The sequence below is a fragment of the Serinus canaria genome, chromosome 3, assembly GCF_022539315.1.
Source record: "Serinus canaria isolate serCan28SL12 chromosome 3, serCan2020, whole genome shotgun sequence".
Classification (NCBI taxonomy): domain Eukaryota; kingdom Metazoa; phylum Chordata; class Aves; order Passeriformes; family Fringillidae; genus Serinus; species Serinus canaria.
Window position 1 is genome coordinate 49,017,957 of NC_066316.1, and position 20,571 is coordinate 49,038,527.

At 38.4% G+C, this 20,571-nt stretch overlaps 1 protein-coding gene across 2 annotated transcripts in view; it reads left to right on the forward strand.

Moving 5' to 3' along the window:
- Positions 1 to 1,261: 1,261 nt before the first annotated feature.
- PDE7B (phosphodiesterase 7B) overlaps positions 1,262 to 20,571 on the forward strand; it is a 309,161-nt gene continuing 289,851 nt past the window's right edge. The window contains exons 1-2 of one of the 2 annotated variants that reach the window (XM_050972230.1): positions 1,262 to 1,304; positions 1,724 to 1,788. The gene's annotated coding sequence lies outside the window, so the exon portion shown is untranslated. The remainder of the gene's footprint in view (positions 1,305 to 1,723; positions 1,789 to 20,571) is intronic. The other variant, XM_050972231.1, reaches the window with a different exon arrangement.

The following is a 20,571-nucleotide window of genomic DNA, read 5'->3' on the forward strand; positions in this document are numbered from 1 at the left end:
AATCATGTACATATCATAACAGACTGTTCTTAAAAATCTTCCAGAGTTTTCTTCCACACCCACTTTGTGCTGCTGCATTTTTACTTGTGGTCTGGAAAGGTTCATAGAACAACATGTGTTGGAAAAGACCTCAAAAGATACTCTGGTCCAACTTTTCACGTGAAAGGAAGCCTGCCTAAATGGGTTTATCTAGCATGCTGTCCAGTCACATCTTGAAAAACTCCAGTAGTGGGGCCTCTACCATGTCCCTGAGGAGGCTGTTACAGTGATTGACTGCTTTCAATATTTCTGTTTTATATAGAGATGAAACCTCTCCCAGTGTAACCTGTACTGATTGCCCGTTGTCTTTTCCATGTGGCTCTATGTGAAAAGAGGTCCTCTGGTCTCCTTGTAGATACCCTTTAAATACTGTAATACTGTGATGAGGTCCCTCTGAGCCCTCTCTTCTCCTGGGAGAAAATAACTAACTCCTTCAATCTTTGATCATGTTTGTGTCCCGTCTTTGGACTCTCTCTAAGTTGTCTGCATCTTTCTTTGTTGGGATCAGAATTGTCCTGCAGGTGTGGCTCCTGTCAAGTACTGAGTAGAGTGGGACAATTGCATCAGCTAATAATGTCTTTTTTGCGTAAAAGGCATATGCATATTACTCCTATTGCCTGCAATAGAGTAGATTATTGCCTTCCTCTATGCATCAGTCAGGAGGAGTGTTCTTCAGAATTTGAACGCTAAAACGATTTTTCCCCTTGGTCTCTTCTTTAGCATGAAGAATCTCAGTGCTTTCAGTCTATCCTCAGAGGTGATGTTTTAGAGATTTCAGCCGTGCCTGTTGCTTTTTGTCAGGCTCTGGAATTTGTCCAAATCTCTCTTAAAATGTACCCAAATTAAACACAGTACTGCAGGTAAGCCCTTAGAGCTGAAAAAGGTAGAATAACTTTATCAATCTCCTACATGATTGTCATGTGTGCTTTTTACCAATGGCATTGATACTGTTGACCAAGCCTGGCTTTTCAGATCCTTTTCAGCACAGCTGCCAGCTAAACATTCCCCAACTTGTATGTATGCTTGTTGCTCTGCATCTACATCTTGCACAGGTCCTTACTGAATTGCACTCTCCTTTTTCAGATTTATTTCCTGTTTGTCAAGATCACTTTGAGTTATAGCCCTCCTGCCCGAAGTGCTTGCAGTTCCTCACAGGCTGGTGTAACTGCCAGTTTAAAAAGCTTCCTCTACTTTACAACCCACTTCAAGAACTAATGCATCAAACGGTATCAGCCCCAGGGCAGACTGCTGCAGATGGCATATTGGTAGTGAAATAATGATACTTCTAAAGCTACTTCTAAATAGGTTTTCTACCAGTTTTGTACGTTCTATGTGCATATTTCCTTCAGAGTATGTAACATCTGCATGAACAAACTGGGGATATGTGAAAAAGTGTCAAAAACTCTACAGAAGATGGATATATAGCATCAGCTGCCTCTTCCTTATGCACAGAGTGTTACCCTCTCAAAGCATGTTACTCATTTCACAGAAAGAAACAATGATCTGACCCAATTTATTTTCAACATAACTATGATGAGTGCTACTTCAGTCATGCAGTGGTTTGATTATTCATTCCATGATTTGTTCTTCTTTTTAATAGGAGTTGCTGCTAAACCGATGGTTAGGTAATTTCCAAACAACACTTTAATCTTTCCCCTATGCTTCTTCATTTGTCCTTGCTCAGCCCTGAAGTTCCTTGAGATGGTTCAAAGGAGGATCACAAAAGCAGAACAGCAGAAGAGTTACAAGGTAGGACTAAATCTCTTTTTTAGAAGGAAAGTTGTGCTGAGGTGCTTGTGCTGAGGTACTTTCAAGGCTGAGATGCTTACTAGGCTCATACTAGCAGAACTGGGAAAGAGTTTTCTCTCTAGGTAGACAAGAACTTTTGCTTCCTTCAGCAGTTACTCGTATGGTTGCTGCTGATATCATCCATCTTGGCTTAGCTAGCATCTGTCACTACTGAGAGCCAAACCCTTGTCTATGCTTGGGATATGCAGCTTAGTTATCTGAGAATGGAAACATTTTTATGAACAGATTTATATACAGGTACCTGGGTAAAATCTAACGTAGGATAAATTAGATGATTTAATGCTATTTCAATGGCTTCCAGTTATTAAATATTATGAAGTTTAAGAGTAATATATCTAAGAAAATTTCTTCAGATTTTCTGGTTTTCATTTCCTGGCACTACCAAGTATGCCCCTTTTGATTATTTACTCCAAGTTTATATTAATACACAGTTCTGAGTTTTGTGGGAGACATCCATATTTCACAGAATAAAAACAAACATTTCTTTGCAACCCCTGATATGAAGCCACATACTGGCAAATTATAGTTGTGGGTTGCTGATTTGGAAATTCTTTTCATGCACTTCAACAACACAAGATCCATGTTAGAGGCAAATAATAATTTGGGTCAAATTCTGCTGGTTCAAGTAAACAGAGATACTTTCTTGCTTGCTCTACAGAATTAGTGTTTTACATGTTAACTTCTAAAAAGCATGGATTTTTTCATAAAGCTGAATCACAGAGTCCTAAGTTAATTGAAACATTAAATGCTAATATTTATTTTATGCAAAATAAATCTGAATGCTGAGATATTTTCAAAGTAGCAGAATACTATTCCAATTTTTACTAATTCATAGACAGTCTAAAAAATGTTGGGAAAAGAACTCCAAAGGCATTTGCCTTCTTGTAACCACTGCATGCAGTTCCACAAAGTCCCTTTTGTGGAATAAGAGAGTTGGCCTCATCTCTTAGAGGCACCTTGAAAAGGAAAATTTTCAAGATTGGGTACATAAAAATGGAAAAGTATATTGAATTTTGTATGTTTTAATGAATAAGTGGATGAGCCGGAATGGCTAATGATAAGATACTCCAATTTCACCATCCTCTTTGCTCTTAAAAAAGCTCAAAAAACTATACTCAAAATATAACCATGTTTCTTAGACAGAGGAATACTCAATTGTCCCCTAGTATATGCACCATGGTTCCTGTGACCCACAGATGCTTGTGGAACTTCATAGTCTTTTAAGTTGTTTGCAGCTGATAGGATTTGCTTGCTTCAGTCTTAAGTTTCTCTCTGTTGATAACTGATAGAAATAGTATTTTCAGATAAAAACAGACTTTTCAATAAATGCACTGCTTATTTTCTTTTTAGTAACTCAGAGATATAAAATTATATTAGAAATAAGGAGAAGGGAGGATTGTTCACTGGAAAAATCTTGCTCTTTTAAACTTTGCTTTAGTTGTATCTTTACATATTTATCTCTTTTCAGTTAAAAAACTTTAAAGAATTTCTGATTTTCTTATGTTTTTCTGCCCTGTTTTACTCAGCTGTGATATTGGGCAACTTGAATGACAGAAGCATGGATGTCTTGAGCCCTTGTGTCAGATTGTTTTTATTGGTAATACATTTAGTCAGACATTTCATTGGCTTTGTGTTCAATCATACAAACCTCGTGCTGGTCCAAGACCAGAGAGGGATAAGAGTTTAACCTGCTGTTATCTGCACTGCTGGCTATCACAATGTTTTAATGAATTGCTGGGTTTTAGCTGAAACTGTGGTGCCTATTCCAATGTTTTCCCAAGCTGCTTGGAAGAGCATCCTTAGCCCCAGGCCAGGCTTATCCTGGTCATCTCTGTGGTGTTTACAGTGTCTCAGGAGACAGGCCATGCTTGCTCCTTACCACTTTGAGACCTGGATTGGTCTCAAAGCTGGAATGGGATAAGTAAAAGAGTCTATTTGCCTGAGGGAGTTGGTTTTTTTCTTAACCTTTGACTGATAGAATGATTTTCTTTGTCTTTCTTTTTCATCCTGGTATAGAATATGGAATATTCTACACGATATCTTAGAAAAATAGAGATGAGACAGGAAAGAGTAGAATGAACTTGGGGGCAAGTTTGGTTAGGGTCCATATACTTGACAAGTACAGAATTACAAACTCTTGTTACAAAAACTAAAATTTGTTTCTTGCTGAGGTCATATTTGAAATAAGACTAGCTGTGATTAGGATACTGCTAATAAAGGTGTGTCTTAACTCCATCATTTTCTCATTCATGATTCACATGTAGTTGTTAGAGCCAATAGAAATATTATGTAATTATAAAGCAGCTCAAGTAGCTTAAATAGATCAAGTGTATACAACTTAGGAAAATTATGCAGTGAAATGAGCTTGTGCATGCAAATTCTAAGAAACTACCTGTCATGCTCAGCTTACACAGAAAAGTCAGTATAACCATGTGTTTCTTTGTTGATAACTGAAGTATTAAACCTCTCTAGAACAATCCAGCAACAAGCTGCTCTTTAGGGAGCAACCTATATTTTATTTGCACAGAAGTCAAAATTTTTCTCTATTAAAATAACTACCAAGATTAAAGATTACAGGAAAGATACAAGGGTGTATTTACACTCAGTTGGGTTTTCTTACTATTTCTTCCATTAGCAGCACTTACTCAAGAAAGCTCTGCCTGGGAGTACATCTCCTGCAAGAACTGGGTCACAAATTCTGTTATGGCAAAAATATTCCACTAGTTTCCAGTCTTGGTTCTGCCAACTAACCAGAGAAAAGACATTCTAAACAGAGCATCCAAAGAGCGCTGTGTGTATTTTTGTCATTTTTCATTATGTTTTTCTCCAAATGTAGTAGCGTATTCTTCATAATATAGTCTTTGTAATGTATTTAAATAAATTTATTCTTAATTTTCTCTCGCATAATTTCTGGTCCCTGGTTTGATTGCATGGAGAGAAATAGTAGATTTCCTAAGGGTGAAGTCCATCACCAAGTCCTGACTTGTCTTAGAGCATCATGCCATTATAGAGGTTGAGAAGACATAAAGAATCTGGTGGAAACATCTCAAGTGAACTGAAATGCCTTTGTTACTACTGACAACTTGGGTGCCAGATTTGGAGAAAGAAGTTTCTTAATGAGTGTGGGGAAGTGTCTATCTCTAGGGAGAGAAGGTCTGATATTCTGGGATTGTCTTAAATTGTCCTGTTCATGCTCTGCATAAGACTTACAAGTTAATGAGCAGACATACATCTTCCAGAGAAAAGAAGATGAAGAAAAGTGGATTAAAATTTTTTTTTTCTCTTGTAGTGTTGGATCACTTCTACTGTCCATAAATACTCAGACATGTGCTCTCACTTTTCCTTTTGAAAGATGATATTGTGGAGACTGTAAAAAATAAGCTTCCTTCAGGAAACAGAAAAGGAGTGATTTTTTTTTTTTTTTCTGAAAAGAGAAATCAGAGTATTCATGTAGGTGTCTCTGAGGCTAGGAAAGGTCTAGAAGTGAGCCAGGTGGGTGTTTTAACGATGTGAAAATTGTTTATGAGAACCTCAGGACCTCCCTGAGGAGTGAAAAGATCCAAGAATAGACTAACTGGAGGAAGAGTTATTTGCAGTTTGTCCTGGTTTTGATGCTCACATGGCACTAGGGAGATGAAGGGAGGTCTAACCCTAACCCTTATAACATCTCCTTATTAAAAACATCCTTCAGAGCAGTGAGAGGACATTTTGGCTGTTGTAGCTCACTCTTCTCACACGAGGATCACACAAAGGCTTTTAACTCCGTCCCTTTCTGCAGTTTTGCCATAGCCTTGCCTTTCGCATTTGGCACATAATACACACATGGGGATGTAAACTGAATTCACAAAAATCCATAAAGAACCAAGTTTCCTTTGGAGCAAGGAGAATGCTAAGCCAGCATTTCTTGTGTTTCTGTTCAAAATTGCTAGAGTTTTTAATAGAAACGGTAAACAATGTGCTTAAATTTACTGTTTGTAGAGTGTTGTCATCTTGGATTCTCTATGCATTTCTTTTCTCAAGGGATGAAACTGGATTTTTTTTTTTTTTTTTTTAATTTATGACAATTTTGTTCAGCTCTATCCAGTACTAAAATGGATGGTGGAAAAAAGCCAACCAACTGACCAACCAACCAACCAACAAACCAAAAACAGCAAACAAAAAAACCCGCATACCACCCAAACATACCAAAAAAACCAACAAAAAACTCACTCCTCTCCCAAAAAAATAAATCCAAAAGTGAGCTAATAGTTCTTTTGAAGCAAATAAATTTTATCTGACTGTTATATTCTGAATGGAAGAAAAAATCATAAAAATAATGATACCTCCCTCAAGAAGTAGGAAATGGTCTAAGTTAAGAAAACAATATTGTAGCTCTTGTGTACCTAGAGCCCTGTATGATGAGTAATTTAAAAAGACAATGTCTTTTTATTTAAAAAAGCAATTTATTTCCAACTTTTATGTGTGGCAGTCAAACAAAAAGAATTATCACCTTTTTACAAATTTAAAACATTGTTTCATATGCATTCAGCTTTTGTTTAAATGCCAACCATCCTCCTCAAGTGCTGCATTATTATTTTCTGAACAAAAGTGTGTTGATCAAGTTCCTGAATAAATTTTTGTCCTGTTTCCTTATGATTATCATATTAATTTCCACTTAATACTTTCAAAATGCACTAAATGGAAAAGTTGAATTAAAGTTTAAGTGACACTTTGTTCTTTTATAGTGTCTTATGACATACATATATACTGTAGTGTAGAGAGAAATTAGCAGGTATTCTATAAGTTGATGAAAGCTGTCTGATTTTCCTGGGCTTTTCTCTGGGTTTGATTTTGTTTTTGAGTCCTTTCTTTTCTGGGGCAAACCAAGGAATATAAGCATCTTGGGGAAAATATTGCAGATATATTGCAGAGATGAAATATTTTCAGCTTAAAAATAGTCATAACAACTTTTTTTCTGCAAATATTTAGTATGAAGTGGGACTAGGTCTTCATTGACACTGAAGGCTAATGAGCAGTGGTGAGTCAATCCAACACTAACCTGCTTGCTGCAGTTGTTTGTTAAATTTTCCATATCAGTTTTGTCACCTTGAACTTTTTTAAAAATGGGTTACAGGTGTATTTGATTTTGCAAAAGCTTTGTAAAACAGGTTTATGAAGCTTTCTTCTTATCTCTTTCCTAAGGTGCAGTAGTGATGTATTTGCTCCCATGGTCTTCATATTTGGACAACTTTGCAGTCCTACTGGGTGAAGTAGAAAGAGCAACTCCCAAGTATTTTATTAAAAGGAAATGGGAAAACTGCCACAGAGGCTTAAACCTTGCACAGTGAAGCAAAGCAAACTCTTACAGCTCTTCTGCCCTACATCCTAAGCATAGCACGGATTTTAGCAATCTACAGCCTGGTGACTACCAGATAATCTTCCATGAATCTTTCATTGCTGCTGCTTTCATCAGCACCAGGTTCCTTACAATTCCCAGGATAAGCATAGGTCTTAAGTCTTTACTGTCATTAATTCAAAACCTGACACAATCAGACCTGAATCTTGGCCTCACCTGCAGGCCCACAACCTACACACAGTGCCAAGATGAACTGGGACCCAGAGCCCATTTGCTACCTCCAGCCTCCTGCCCAGGCTCTAGCAGAAAGCCTGTCTTTTCAGTCCTCTGCTTTACTGGGAACAATGCTTCCAGCTACATCTTAAATTTGATTATCAGAGAAAATTTCAGGTAGTGTTTGGGGTTCTTTGTCCTCATGGAAATGTATACTGATTTTGGTGAGCAAAGTTAGACTAACTCTCCACATTTCCATAACGCAATAGAACTCTCATTTTGAATAGTGTCAGTAACGCAGAATTATTTCCTACCACCATAGGTTAGCTGGAGTATATTTGTACTAACTGAACTCCAGTGTTGCCCATTTAAATTAAATGGAAACAGCATACAACATACTTGTTGTTAATACTTACCCCATATTTTATTACGCTAACCAGTTGCTTCCCTGCAAAATTTCATTCTCAAATTTGATAAGCAGGTGCTAAATTTTAGCTATGTACACCTAGAACTAGATTTTATAGCTTGAAGATACACAGCTCATGGGAAGAATAACTGGTACAGAAGAAAAATTTAAGGTTATCCTTTATGCCCACAGGTACTTGCAAATAGTTTCAGAACTGCAAGATTAGTCATCAATTAGTCATCAATCATCTGTAATGATCATACAATTGCACCTAGGAACTGAAAAATAAGTGGTTACAATAGTACTTGAATTGTGATTTTTAATTATTAGTACTTCTTATTTCAATGATTTTGGGGAGGAAATTGGAAGTATCAAGTATTTTGCTTAATATTTTTTCTTCTGCAGATGAGCTGTTTTGCTCCTTTCTCAGGATCTCAGATAGGAAGAGTAACTTTAAAACTATTTACTAAGGCTGCTTTAAAAAAAAAAAAAAAAAGAGTTTTTGTCATCTTCCTAGTACTGCTATGTGCAGTTACAGCTTACTAGGTGAAAAGAAAAGCTGGTCATTAGTATTTTGCACTGTGCTTTAATAACCACATACAATAGCAATATCAAATGATGCTTTATAGTATTGATTTTAATACTCTGACTTACTGAAAAACTTTACAGCCCACAAACTAAGAAGACATGGCAGGTTTTATTGAAGTCTCATGGTGCTGTGTTATTATGTTGCTCCTAACATACTGACCTTTATCAGCACAATAATGTCAATAGACACATAAGTTGCTTCTTGACAAAATTATCCTAAAAGGCTCATGGTGCGATGCATTACAAGACGCCAATTTTCAAGTTTTAGAGTGAATTCTTGTAGGTGTATACAAATTACAAGAGGACCGTGTGCCATCTGAGGTAGGATCAGCCAGAGCCAGTCCAGATCGCCTAGCAGAGCCTAAGCTTAGATGGGGCTCCTGAGCCAATGGACAGGGGTTGTGTGAGAAGTCCCCATCTGAGGCCAATCATGGCTATTAGGCCCTCTCAGAGCACTTAGGGTGCTGGCAAAGGCATAATCTCCTTCTCCTGAGCCAAAGCTGTGTGTTAGCACAAGTGTTTACAACAGTTCACTTGTGTGCAGCATTGCCCCAAGAATCACCCTAAACTCAACAGGCAGCTCAGCTTTCATAGATAAGTATCTTTTACACACTCAGAGTTTGAGAAACCTTAAAGGTTTTCACTTTTATGATGGTGACATTGGAGATGCAGAATGGGCCTTCACAGAGCTTCTTCCTTCCTACATTCTGCTGTGCAATGAACCCATAAACAGGAGTGATTTCATGCACTGCATCCCAGTGCACTTCTGAGCTCAGTACGTGCAAACAGTGTCCAGACCTCTTGGGCTCACTCCCTGTGACTATGGAAATATTTGTTTGTTGTTGAAAACAACAGCTGAAGTTTACTTTAGCCCTTTGTGTTCTAAAATATGTGGTTTTGTCCCTACTTACATCAAATAGTTGTATTTTCTTTTGAAATGGCTTTTGTGCTAACTAGTGCAATCTGACAAACCTAATTTCAGTTGCATGAAAAATTTCAAGATTTGGAAATATTTCTCGTCCCACATTGGGACAAAATGTCTAGATGGTACTCATTTGTGAAGAACTAAACCCCATTAAAATTCCCAAATATTTTGCTTTGGAGAAAGTATGTCAGAATAGTATATTCAAAACTGTTGCATGCTTAAATTCAAGTTTTTAAATCTTTAGTGGCAAGACATAGATAGCAGGTCCTCACTGCTTCTATTGTCTGCCCCCGTTTTAAGAAAGTAGGTTTTTTTCTTTGTAAATTGAAGTTCCAGTTTATTTGTAATTCTAAAATTAAATCTGAGAGTATGCTGTGGCAGTGGTTTTATCTGTCACGGGAAATTCATGACTCCAGATGTCCCTCCTGATGGTATGCAAAGAATATCAAATCAGTCTCATACACAGATTTTTAGTTCCATGTAAACTAGACAGAGAAATGCCTACTTGTAAAGTCAGAAGGCTGAAAGTATGGTAATGGTGAATCATTGCTCCTCATTTTTCTGGATCTTCTTGTTATTTATGATTTCTGCTGTATACAATGAACCACATTGTCTCTGATATATGTATAAATTCTATCAATAGCAATGAGAACTGCACATTCCCCAGTCAAACTGTTTGTCTTTCACTGTCTTTTCATAACCTTTCACATGGCATAGTTTAGTTAATTTCAGGCCCTTATTATTAAATGTTCAGTTTATTATTCTACTTCATTTTAAACAAGACTCTTCTTGTACTTAAAGTATTTTTTGCTCCTTATCATATGTGAGAGTCTATTTGGCATTCTGGATTAAAACTATTTTTCTTACACTATTTTCTCCATCTCACAGTAGTTTGTTACAATCTAAGAGATTTGACATTTATTTTATTTTATGAGCAGAGTTTGAAATGTTGAGTTTTATTTTGTTTTGACCCTTTTGCCTGGAGAATTACATGCGCACTGTAAAAAGATACAAGAAAAATATTTGGTCACATTTTTACCCTATCACTTCTGACGATATCTTAGTCTAAATAGGGTGTCAGTATTTTAAGCCAAGGTCTATCCATCATTGTACAGACAACCTTTCTATTGCAATGGGAGAAGTATATGCATATTGAAAGGACATGGCATAACCTTATTTATGTAGCTTTTATTTTATAACATAGTTTCTTTTTTGGATGGCTGAAATAATTTTTAAGTCCAAAGACAGGAAAAGTAATATTTTAAGAAACTTATTGTCTTTAAGAAACTTATTTTTTGAGTAGTGTGAGAATTATTAAAGATTAGCAATTTCTGGATCCTTACACTCTCCACCAAAGGCATCAGGAATTAAAGAGTGACACACCTGAGGTGCTAACAGTACCACATAGGCTCTTTAAAACCAACTGCTCATGGAAGGTAGAAAACATGAATCTGTTATAAACATAAAGTGATTACTTCTACCGAAATCCTATCGGGTTTTGGATGTTATAAGGCCGGCTGCAGCCATGAGCTGTGAGACCTGCTAGAGAGTGTTCAAGCAGTTTCATGGTCTCATTAGCAGAGGCTCTTGGTGTAGAACCTTGGTGGGGTGCAGAAGACTTCTTCACCAAAAGGGCTATTGGAGCAGGCTGCCGAGGTAAGTGGTTGGTTGATTCTCCATCCCCAGAAATATTTAAGAGACCTGTAGGTGAGGTGCTCAGGGACGTGGTTCATGGTGGAGTTGGGTTAATGGATGGACTCATTGATTTTAGAGGTCCTTTCCAAACCAAGGATTCTATGGTTCTATGCCTGAATTGCGTTTCCAGTTACTGTGGATGTGATGTGGGTGTGTAGTGATGTCCTCCCCAGCTGATCAATACTCTAGGGTTGGTTTGTCAGGCTTGCTTTGCAAGAAGCTGTGAAGGCAGTGCAGAGGGGCGATTGAGTTCATAAGCACACTGCTGTCAGGACACGTTCAAGTGAATGTCTAGCCTCATGAGGAGGTACCCCACACTGGAGCCAGGCTAATTCTGTAACAGCGAGGTTTTTTAGGGAACACAGTAACAAGGAGCTGCAAAGAGGGACTGGGCCTTCAGAGTAGCAGTTTGTAGGATTGGGAACATGCCATGGAGCTGGGGTACTTCTTGGGCTCTTCCAGTGCTTGCAGCTTGGTGAGCTGCTTTGGACTTCACATCTAGATCTCCTGGGGTATTTTTTTCTGTTGTTCTCAGTTCCAGACTCCATTGCTGGGAAATATTGATCCTGGTTAAAGATTAAAGTATCTATTCAGCTCATGTTGTCAGTCCCAGGAAACAGCTCTCAGAAGCAGCAGTTTGCTCAAAAAGGCACATGGTCCAGAAATCTGCAGGCCATGTGGGACTCAGCAGCAGCAGTGTTGCACCACAGGGCACGGGTCCCACCACAAAATAGAGTAACTACCCCTGCTGATGCCTCAGGTTTTAGCTTTTATATTTTTCAGATTCTGTACTGCTTTAGTGCGTAGTTCTGAGCTTCATATTAGAGGATAGTAAGCTCTCTCCACAGAGTAGGGAGACAAAACTTCTCTAGCTGGGGACCAAGGACAGCCCATCCAACTCTCACGCCCAAGAGCATAAACAATGTGGACTGAAGAGAGAAAAATAAGAAGGATGGGACTTCATAAACTAAAGCTATAACTGGACAATTAACTCCAATATGCAAATGGACCAGAACTTATAAAAGTGTGGGATCTCATGACCAGTCACCCATTTTGTGACCATTCTGGGTTCATCTTGGATGTAGCCCTGGCTGGGCTCTTGTACTGCCCAAGGTGTATCCATTGAGGCCTTCTAATAAATACCTACTTTATTCTTTAACTCTGTCTAGCCTCTGTTCTAGTGCCTTCACAAGGCATCACTGGCACAGCAGAAGCCTCTATTTGTGTCACAGCTCCAGTGGGAGAGTAAAACTTTTCAGATCTCAGACTGCAGAGCGCAACTGGTGTGTCTGCCCAGGTCTGGAGGAAGAGGAAAGTGTCCATGCCTGCTCAAGGTGTGTACTAAAATGGGCAAATATTTTGCCAAGACAGACAGCTGTGGGAGCAAGGGGACAAACTGCACAGCAGCAGGGAGAATAAATGGCATCTTCATAGACATCCTGCAGATGCAAAATCCTGATCCTGTAACTTCACAGAGGGATGGCAGCCAGAGACCACAGTCAGTTGTGGGAGTCAAGTGGAAAGGCCCAGCCTGGGACCGACAGGAGTCAGGTGACTCCTGGTGAGGGGAGGATGGCCAACTGCATTTGCAGGACCTGTTCAGTGTGCTGGTAGCAGGCAAGGTTAGAGACAGCCATCCCTGGGCAAGAAACACAGCCTTCTGGGGAGCCATGCATTAGCACCAAGGGGAAGCCACAAGTGACAGTAGCGTAGGACTCACCTCTAGGGGTGCAGAAGGCTCAATATGTTTGTCCAATTTGCTGCCTAAGAAGTCCGGTGCTTGCTGGGAACTCAGACCAAGCATGCTGCAAAGAAACTGCCAAGGCTTGCCTGACCCATGTGCTATTTCTCTTGCTGCTTGAGTACATTGGCAGCACTACTACATCTGGAGCAGGAGCCTTGAACATATCAGGAGTGATCAGACAGTTGTGGGAATGAGGGCCAAAGTTAAGGAGACCTAGGTGATGTTATGTGAGCCCTGCCAGTGTAGAGGAAAGGCTTGGAGGGGCAGGTGGATTCCACAGGTCAATGTCTGGTTGCACAGCTGATGTCATTGACAGGAATTTGGATTTTTTTAGCATAAGACCTTCTTTGGACAGTAGGAACTACTAGACAGAGATGGTCAAAGCAAAAAAGGCCATGGGAATGTTGTCAGACAGCAAGCTGCGCATGAGCCAGCAGAATGCCCTGGCAGTATAGAAAAACAACAGCTTCCTTTGCTATGCTAACAGGATCAAGAGAAGTAATTACCCTTCTTTACTCAGTACTAATGAGATCTCTAGTCATGAAATGAAATCTGAAAGGCTATGCCCAGTTTCAGGCCCCTCCATTTTAGGAAAGACAATAAACTTGAGCAAGTTCAGCAGAAGGCAACCCAGGTGGTCAGGAGGCTAAAGCACTTGCTTTGCAGAGAGGCTGAAGGAGCTGGGCAAAACTTTTTTACCATGGGGACAATCAAACACTGGAATAATTTTCCCAGTGGGGCTTTGTCTTCTCCATGGCCTCATCAGATAAAGCCCTGAGAAACCTCCTCTGACCTTACAGTTCATCCTGCATTGAGCAGAAGATTGGAGTAGAAATCTCCTGAGGTCCATTCCAGCCTGGGTTATCTTGTTGTAATATGAATATGCTACGAGCCAATGGAAATTAAAAATAATGAACCAGTGAACTCACTGATGAACACCAGAGTATTTACACATTGTACCTTAGCTTTCCCTCAGTATCTTGTTGCAGAGTTCACAGAAAAAGAAGGTATTGGCTGTTCAGATTCAGTCTGGAGGCTTGGCTTTAACAGAAGAGAAGGGGAATTCACTCTGAATTGATGGATTATGCACAGTAATAATTGAAAAGTGCATGTGTCTTCCAATTTACCAAGTCTGCTAGGCTTCCATCAGGGATGGGAGAGGGATGGGTAAAAGGGCTAGAATTTTAAATAGTCTGTTGTAGCTACATCAGCATTTCTCTGCTAGAAACCCTTCCTTCTGTGTACAGGAGACCAGTTTAAATGAATATTAAATTGAGAAATACAGATGACTTGAAAAATAGTGGTGGAGAGCAGCATATTTTGCATCATTCATGAATTTTATAAAGGTGCCAGAGAGACAACTGTGATAACTTACTTGAATGTATTCATTAAATTAAGAATTTGGGTAAAAACACGTATGTGTTTACACAGGAATATTAATATGCCTTATTAATATTATCATGCCAAGTAGTGCATTCAAATAAACATAAGCAAGTAATAGCACTTGGACAGTTTCTAAAGTTTGATCAGTTGATTTGAAAGCACTTTGCTAAGAATTAAAAACATTCCACTTTGTTTTATTTGTAGGGAAATTGTGGCATACTAAAGTGATTTGTTGAAGGTGTCTTGGCACAAGATTTTTTGAACCTCAAACCCATGTTCTATTAAACTGTAATGAGAAAGCAGATTCAATCTTTGACCTGAAGTGGTCACCAAGCCAGTAGTTGGATATTGTAATACATTAAATTGTGTTTTTATTCAGTGATACTGGCACTAGTTAAATATGGAAGTTGAGCAATAACTGCATTACAGCATTTGACACTGCCTTAAAATGAGTTATTCATTCATCTGATGAGTGTCATACTGACCTGTTTACATATTTCTCACAAAACTATTCTCTCTGATTTGCAACAGCTTAGAACCGTAAAATTTTGGACAAAATATCCCAAAGGATGCCAAGTCTTTGACAGGCTGTTTAGCAAAACGGTATTTTCCTTCATATTCTCACTCTCTCATCTACAGTCATACTGTGCCTGTACATATGGCTAGACATTTCCCATGGGAGAATATTTTGCTCGATATGGCATGTCCACAAGGCCTCCCCCTTTTCATCTCTTTGGAATGAAGCAGGGGATACTCAGTCTTTTTCACTGTCCTCCAGTGGTTTTTAATCTGGATGCTCAAATCTGTGACATTCATTGTTTTGGATGAAAATTTTGTTAGCTCCCTTTGAAGTTATCAAATTCTCTTTGTAGTGTTATTCTCAGGAGTCTCTTCTGAACAATATCAAATATTCATTTTTATGAACAGCCCATGCACCGAAGTGGGTTTTCACCTGCCATCAGAGCAGCTTTCACTGGTAACAAGCAGTGGCTTTCTCAGGCCAAGAATGGCTTTCCCCTACATTGCTGTAGCTATCTCTGTCATGGCATAGTAAAGCTCCACAGCAGCTTCTCTAGCACATTATGTAACTGCACTAACTCTGCCTCACCCATTCTTACCATGTCGGTTACATAAAACAAGGAGCATGAAAAACTAAGTTGTAAGACTCAAACAACATTATGTACACTGCAATTTAAACTTGTTTATTTCAAAAGCAGTTACTTGTCTATTAAAAAAAAAAAGCAGACATATACACCTTTTCCCTATAATAATTATTTCCCAATGTTGAAATTTCTGAAGATATAAAATGTAAGTATTACAGCCAAATTTTAATTTTCTTATGTTCTCAGCTAGAGAGGATTGTTGGATTAAAGGACTGACTTAGATTCCTCTTTTCCAACTTTGCTACATCAAAGTGACTAATAGCCAGAATTGACAATAAGCAGATTTTCAAACCTCTGAACTAAACAGAATTAGTTTAAGCTGTCAGCAGAGCACCAAAAAGGACGCATCCTTCTGTGTATCTTATTCAACTAGTATACACTTAAACAAATTGGAAAAATTATTGTAAAGCTATAAAGACACTAAAGGCTTGTGCTTTTGAAATAGTTTTTCAGTTGTCCTTACAGGCAGGGCATGTTGATTTTCTATTTAATTGTGGGTTCAGTTAGAAGCTTTGGTTTCAGATTTCCCCCTTGGTCACTTAGTTCAGTTCCTATGAAGACCAGCAGAAGGGTGTTCACATAGTAAATATTTTTGCAAACCCTCCTTTCCAAATTTCTCTGACTGTCTTAGTGGCATACTTTGGGGCCCTTCTGCTATTTTTAAGGAGGCCTGAAAGGATGGAATTTGGGAACCACAAAAGCTCTCTGGGATGGCTGAATCAAAAGAGACTTGAAAATATGGGGAAGGCAAAACTCCTGACTTACTGTAGTGGCGAAGAGCAGAAGGACCCTCAAAGGAAGTAGCCCCCATGTGGATGAGGTGACGGTGCTCTTTGGTGCACAAATCCACTGGAGACCACTGCTCATCCCTTTTTTGTTCATTTTCCCATCCTCCCTGTGCTGGAGTTGGGCATTCAGGGAGTTCTGCTATCTTCAGCACAGTCTTCATACACCAAACCATGGCCAAATTACTCCTTATTGTCCCTCATTGTTCTTTCTTCCTATCATGGAGCCAGCAGGACCAGAATTCCTTAAAGCCCAAAGTCTGTGGCACAGCCCTGAAACCACAGACCTATTCCAACTAAATATCTGGCTCATTCCTACTCACCAGATCCTCAGTGTGCCTCTTCCAGCTGGTGTGGCAGATTTCACCAGTTCTGTTAACATTTCACAATGCTTCTGGATGCTCCCAGTTCCAGAACAGAGGAGTGCTGATAAAGAGGAAGATGAGGAGATATTTATAAAAGCTGTTGAAAAAAATCAAAACTCCTTTGCTTCTCTCAACTATGTTTTAACAGGAATGACTAATCACGACTCAATGAAAATTGTCTCTAGCATTTGCTGTTGTATTATACTTCTGAAAGAATAAATCATAACAAGTATGTACAGAATCTAGTATTTACTTCAAAATGCAGGTCAGACTCAGCAAGTTGAACTGCCATGTGATAAATTTCTCTTTGACACCATGTGTTCCAGCACCTCTTGAAAGAAGTATCTATCAAAAGTGATGACTGTAGGTTAATACCTTGTCAGTCAGGATGCAGTATGATGCTTTGTGTCAACACACAGGAGAGGGGGAGAAAGGAGAGGTTCCTCAGGATGAGAATGGGCATTGTGTGCTGGGACAGATAGGGAGGTCAGCTTTTCACTTCATAGGGACAATACTGCACATGCCTCCAGGAAATTATACTCACTACTAAATGAGTTATTCCTGCATTGTAGAATATTTTGGGAATTGTAGAGCTACCTTAGCATCTCTTGTGATATTCACTGCCATTTTCTGTGCAGGCGGCAGCATTATTTCTGTATGCATTCTGCTGAACCATATGCTTTGTAAAAATTGCTCTAGACTATACAGACTAGGAAGTGCTTTTCCCTGGATTGTTACTGGACCCATTGTTTAAAAATTAGATTATTGTTCTTTGCAAGTTTTTTGCTTTGGTGAGTCTTCCTGGATTCATTTGGTAGTCTCTAGAACAGCAGTTTCTCAATCTAAAATATGGTATACTATCAGTACAACCTAGGGGATAATCCTTCTGCTTCACTCAAGAATTCAAGATTTCAAAAGCTGACTTCATCTCACATTGGGCAAAAGCCAAGTATTTTGAAATTTTCAGAAAGAAAAAGAGAAGTAAAACATATTGGTTGAAAGATTTTAACCGTAGTACTTGCACTGGAAGTAATGTTAATATCTTAAATTTAATCAAATTTGTCATTTTTAAACAGAAACCCCATGTTTTATATAAGGAACATGCTTGTAGAATATTTTGAGGCTCTTGGAGCTGCTGTTTCTTATAGGAAGTTTGCATAAAGGAAACATGGGTTTGAAAACATTTTATTTTGTATTATGAAATATGTCTGTTAAGCTGTATTCTCTTTGTTTGTTCACTAGACCTTCTATGAACTATCAGAAAAATAGAAAGAATTGTAAGGCTTTTTTCTGGAAGCTTGAACAGCAAATGTGAAGCAGAACCTCAGCTGAAGCAAAAGCTTTTTTGAAGTCTGCCCTCAGAATTCCAGTAGTCCCTGATTAGTATTTTAAAATTTGTGCATCTGGAATAGCAGGATGGCATAATTCCTACAGCATTCAGTTAGATAGGCATTTTAATTAGGCAGTTCTGTATGTGTGAACGTGTGCCATCTAATCATGGGCAGAAAGCTTAAAGTGTAACTTTGACTTCTGTATGGGCAGCCTATGTGGTGCAGGCAGAGCATCTAAGTTATATTGTGGTCAATATTACAAATGGTCAGAAGTTTAAGCTTAAATATTCAGGATTTGCTCTTTAAAATTTCCAATGAGCCAATTAAAGCCACAGCTAAAATATTATTTTACATCTCAAAATAAAAAAAAAAATCACTGCACAACACAGTAAGTGTGCAGTGGGTCAGGGTGCCTCTACTAAAAACTTAAGAGGAAATGAAGACATAAGGTATTTTGATTCCTAGAAATACAGACCCTTTGAAAAATATATGTACAACTTTTGGTAACCCTAAAAATATGTAGTATGCACTTTCTTAGTGCTATATTTTCCTATTATCTGAATTTAAAGCTGCTTTGCATCAAACCTAGAGTTCACCTCTCCTGGCTGCCTGCAGTAACTTCTTAGTAGGGTTGTGTGTGGTGTGTGTGCTTAAGAAAACAACATTAGGCTGTGCTATCTGATCTTAACATGCTGTACTGTTGTGGTGAATTTCTTAATGCACCAGGGTGTCCATCAGGCCCCAGATACAACCACAAAGCCAAGCCAGTGACGCAAATCAGCAGCTGATATAAACAAGTTGACACAAACCAGAAACTAAGCTAGCAGTAAACCTCCAGAGATGCTTCTTTCTTCCCTTCTCTTCTTTTTTTTTTCCCTGCCGTTTTTCTGAGTGTTTTTTTTAGCGAAGTGAAACATTTCTCAGCAACTGAAACCCTTTTGCATTTGTCTCAAGCCTCACAACTAACCTAAATTTGGCTCTGTAATGTGCAAGTTTATGAGAAAGAATGTGATGCAGCCTGCTTGTAATTAGTTTATAGACAGACTGTGTCCCAGACTTAGCATGTTTGATGATTTTTAAAAGCATCCCAATGACATCTTTTCCAATTTGTATGCCACTTAGTAATTCATAAGAATACTCACAGAAGAGACCATAGTACTTTATTTAAGTCCTATAAATTTTTCTTCATCTTCTTACCAGAAGTTATTAAGAGTGTAAAATCCCATTCTTTATAGATAGAAATATCTCTCTCAGTTTCTTTCTTTCCAAATTGTATCCTTCTTTTAAGATTATATTTAGCACTTTATTGTTACTATTTACTTCTCACTTCCAAACACAAGCATCATCTCATCTGGATTCACACCAGGCATTCTTTGCCACTGTATTCACTGCAGCCATGTGTCAGTAGCATTATGTGTGAATACAGATCTGAATAGAAGAAGTGCTTTTGTTCCTTGAGGTACCTTGTCCTGCTTTCCTCCTCTATCCAGTCTAGTAGAGTCTTCCAGCCCAGGTACAGGTTTGTCATCTGCAGCCAGGCTCTGCCGCTGCAGTGTTGCAAACCCCTCACCTGGCAGACACAGCCAAGCCGGCAGGAGCACAGGGCACCGTGGTCAGAACTATTCACCTCCTCTCTTCTCCCAGAATAATTGCTGTTTATTCAGCTGTGTGTTTTTATAAAGCCATTCAGCTATCTGATTCTGTATCAATAAATCATTATTAGATGTGATTATAACACTATTTATTAGATGCGATTATAACACTATTTTCCACCATTTTGTGACTTGCACTAGGTAAATTCCCTCCTGAAGTTTTATTTTACACATGTTTTTCTGAATGTGCAATACTCTGAATTTATTTTATTCATCTTCAAGTTTTGGTTTCTCTTAAAGGGTATGGGACAAACAAAACAGAAGATGCAACCTGATCCTGAAGGCTGACAGTATTTAAAGTCATGGCACCATGAGATGCATCAGAATTCCCCAATTTATTTTTTACTGACACTCTTGTTTTACATGACATCAGTTTAATTGATTAGCCTTTGTTTGCAAACTAGAATAATTGTATTTACAAAGCTTAAAGACTGTACATATATTAAATAGGTAGCATTAATTACCAAAAATTCTTTTCACAAATGAAAATTATGTCTGTTAGCATATAAGTTGCAGTGGAAAAAAAGGCTTCTCTCCTGCTAGGGAAATGCATATATGAACTTGCTAATGTGTCTCATCATGATCTGTTCTTATTAAAGGGATAATAAATAGGATGTAAGAGGTCTGTTTCTCAGATCTTCTGTATCATATATTCAGGCCTGCTGGAAAATACAAGAAAAGTTGTCAGTCAGGCCTCCTGGAAGTGAATGTCTTCTTTTTCATAGTCCACATAATACTGTAACAGGAAATTGCTTCCATGTGTGGCACACACATGTTAGGAAAAGCAGGACATTTTTTGTATCTATTAATAGAGAGATGTCATCTCCTGGATATCACAATTTACTGAAGAGTTCCCAAGGTTAGTTAGGAAATGCTGGCTGTTGTTGCAGTTATGACCTTTTGCAAAATTGCTTTTAATGCTTTCCCATAAAATTTAGGCTTCTGAGAGAAAATGGGTTGATATACAATATATAAGGAAACAGCAGTTCATATGTCCTTTTTCTTATGATTTGTATCCATTAAATAAATTACAGATAATAGTCCTTGCATTTTTTTTCTCCTGTCATTATTGTCCCGTGATCACAATGTAATACAGAAGATGATGATAAATTGGTATCTTTAGAGGCAAAAGTGAAGA